Here is a 4,103-nt window from a genome sequence, read left to right as displayed (position 1 = left end):
AAAAACACGTTTCTTGTCACTCACACACATTTTCGACAGAAACAAATAAAGTTTTGAAGCACAAAGATGACCTATCCCCTACTAGCTCTGGTAGCTAGCAGAACCAGGGATTATTCATTATCTTCCAACTATTTGAAAATTTACGCCTACTAATTGTTAGGGATACTTTTAGGACAAACAATTTTGTAACTTTGATCAGAATTTTTATAACCATAAGATTTAAAATAAGAAAATTGGAGATATAATTATTTATATATTTTTTATCGGTTTAAATTTTTCTAACAATTAAGTAATTTCATGACACTATTTATTAGACCTAAATAAATAAAAATAAAAGGTTAGTTTCTTTTCCTGCAAGGATATTTAGGACCACATTTTACCTGGGAATTAGGATATTGTATTCATAGATGAATAAGATATTAACAATTCAGACAACAAAAAATTAGTTATTAATTAATCAATATTTTCATAATAAACACTTTTAATTGTTTTTTTTTTTAAAATACACTAATCAAGTGAAGATAATTGATAATGAATATCTAGCTTATATTATGTGCAGAAACACGACATATCTAAAAAATCAAAATCCTAAGTCCTAACATTTCTAAAATATTATCTTTATGTGGTGAGAAGAATTTTGAATTAATAGATAATAAAATTAATGTGACTCTTTTTATTAACTCTATTTAAGGGTTTATCATTGGTCAATGAGTTATTACATACACAAGACGGAATTCAAATCTTCGATACTTGTTTAAGTGGACTAATAAATTAACCACTAGATCAACCCAATTTAGCTGAAAAAAATAGTTACCATATGAAAGTGAGAGAGTTTTAAGAAAGAACATATAATATGGATTGCTCTAAATACTAAACTAATGTGTTTCTTAAATCTATTTCATCGTTTAATCTTTTTAATCTATGAATAAAGAATTTTATACATAAACAATAAAATTTTTTAAACCTATGAATAATGAATTTTATACATGAACAATAAAATTTTTTACATGTTATATGGAATGAGAGATTAATCTCTTTTGATTATATTGATATACAAAAATGCTATTTGTACAACAAAATAAATTATCAATATATTTATATATAAATATATATGTATTTTGATTTATTTTTAATGTATTTTATATTTTAACATATATTTTATTCTAGCTAATAGCTGACTTTAATAGTTAATTTTAGTGTACATATAACATAATTGATTGATATTTAATCATATTAGAAAAAGTAAGTATTTAAAAATTATTAGATTTATTTTTAGAACACATTTTAACTAATAAAAAAAGTTAAATAAGTAAATAAATTTGTTATTATATAAAAGTAAAATCGACTATTAAAATTGTTCCTTCAATATATTAATAGACTATACTCATTCAGTATTTAGATTATTATTTTTTATTTGTATAACTATTCTAACTTAATATTTAATTATTTAGTACATATTTAATTCATTTGTTTCTATTTCATTAGACACAATTCTTTCCATGATGAATGACAATATAGAATATAGAAAATATTCAAATAGCAAAATTTTCAAACAAAAGAAAAAATACTTTAATATCGTGATACCTAGTAAGCTCTTCTTCATCCATGATGTATTTGTATATAATCCAATTAGTTCACTCATCATTATTTTTTAAAAATTATATATTTTTTTTAATAAATAGAACTTTTTTATTATGTAAAATTCAATTAAAAGAACATATATTATTTAAGATTTTAAATTTTGTTTATTATTTGTGTTAGTGTAATAATTCGAATTTTTGTAAAATTAAATAATGAGTTATCTATGATTTATTATATTTGTTGAAGATTTTATTTTAAGAAAATTGTTTTACTAAAAGTATTTAAATAGATTAAGAGATAAGTTGATTTTAAATCAATCAACATTATGTAATTTTATTATAATTGAATATTTTGCATAATAAAGATTAAAATTTAGTAAGAAAAGAATTATATAATTTAATTTAAGTAATTTCTATTATAAATAATTTATGATTTAATTCGAGTTTCTTATTTTCAGAAACTAATCTATTATGAATGATAAAATTAAATTTATAAATATTTTGAGTTTAAGTTAATTAATATTTTTGTATAATTTTATTATAATTGATTATTTTATATAATTTCAAATTAAGATTCTGATGATGAAAAAATGATAAATAATTTATATGATTTAATTTAGATAATTGATATTTGAATTTAAACGGTACTTTATAGAATGTGATTAATATGTTTATTTTATAAATTAAATTAAAAATAATTATTTGAACTTAGCGATATATTAATAAAGAGTGTTCTTGAATATTTTTAATGGAGTACATTTAGTTTTAAAATTATTATTCTACCCTTGAATTTTATTAAAATGTCTATTTTAACCTTATTCCTTTATAAAAATTCTAACTCTAATCCTAAATTCCCAAATAAAAAAATCCTAATTCCCAATTCCTAACTCTAATTTCACTAACTCTAACCCAAACCCAAAAATGTATAACACACACGGAGTAGAAGGAAAAAAGAGAAGAGGGGCTCGGGGAGAAGGGAAGAAAGGAAGGAAGAAGCAGACGATGCCGACAGGGCTAAAAACCGCCGTCGCCATCGATGCTCGCAAGGAAGAGAGGGAGAGCGAGGGTGATTGCGCCAAGAAGAAGCAGAGAGGCAAAGGAGAGCATGCGACGGAAAAGAGAAAGAGGAGTGTCGTTCCGTCATCCCCGTTGAGTCCAGTCACTACTTGTGGAGTCGTTGTCGTCAAAAATGCCACCGTCGTCGCTGTCGAACCCTAGCCATCGCAGTCATGCCCGTCGCTGGAAGCTTTCAACGTCACCATTGTCCGCCGCTAGAACAGGGAATGTGGACGATGCACAGAGGAGAGAAAGAGAGGAGTTGCCGTCGTCGTCGAGGTAGCGTTCGCCGTCACCATTGTCGCTGGTGTGGTCAGAGCTGCTGTCGCTGACGCAATAAACAGAACGCAAAGAGGGAGGCAGCGAAGGGTGATGCTACTGCCGTGACCACCATTGAGCTCCACGCGGTTGTTAGAGCTGCTAACGAAGAGGTTGCCGCTATGGGTATTACTGTTAGAGTCACTGGAAGTTGGATCATTACAATATAGTATCAGAGCAGTTCGTTCCTGTTAAAGCCTTGAGAATAGACTAACTATACTTCACTGCATACTCTGAGTGTCTGTCATATTTTGTGACTTGTCCTGATAACAAGAGTCTAAATTTTATATGCATGACTATCTGATAATTAACGCTGTTAGTCTACTATTGCATATCTCATGGTATTAGGTCTGGCCAATTTAATACTAATGATTTATGTATATAGGAACACTAATGGGTTATCATAGACGAAATAGAAATAATAAGTGACACGGATCACGGGAAAGGTTATGAAGTTAGCCTCGTTTCAACGTATAATCTTTATTTATGCCAATATGATTTGGTGTTATCTCTTATTTTATTACTTGTAGCGAATTCTCTTATTTGATTACTTGTAGCGAATTCTTTGTTTCAAATATTTTTCAACCATACCTTATTATTCTTGTATACCTTTAATTGTCTGTGAATCTAATTTTCTACTTGACTCTTTTCAAATATTATCTTTGACATTGTCTGTATTTCTCTTCATGGATCCTATTTTCTTTGATTTGTGTTCAAACTTATTTTATTATAATAATTTTCGAAGACAAAAATTTTTGTAAAGTGGGTAGAATGCAACAACTTGAATTTTTCTAAAATTAAATAATGAGTTATCTATGATTTATTATATTTGTTGAGGATTTTATTTTAAGAAAATTATTTTACTAAAAATAATTAAATAAATTAAGAGATACGTTGATTTTAAATCATTCAATATTCTTAAGTAATGTTATTATAATTGAATATTTTTCATAATAGAGATTAAAATTTTGTAATGAAAGAATTATATAATTTAATTTAAGTAATTTTTATTATAAATAATTTATAATTTAATTCGAGTTTCTTATTTTTAGAAAATAATCTATTAAGAAAGACTAAATTGATTTTATAAATACTTTAAGTTTTAGTTAATTAATGTAAATCCTACAAAATTAATAAATAATTAGCAAA

This window comes from Arachis duranensis, chromosome 9, assembly GCF_000817695.3.
Source record: "Arachis duranensis cultivar V14167 chromosome 9, aradu.V14167.gnm2.J7QH, whole genome shotgun sequence".
Classification (NCBI taxonomy): domain Eukaryota; kingdom Viridiplantae; phylum Streptophyta; class Magnoliopsida; order Fabales; family Fabaceae; genus Arachis; species Arachis duranensis.
This window is presented reverse-complemented; position numbering follows the sequence as displayed.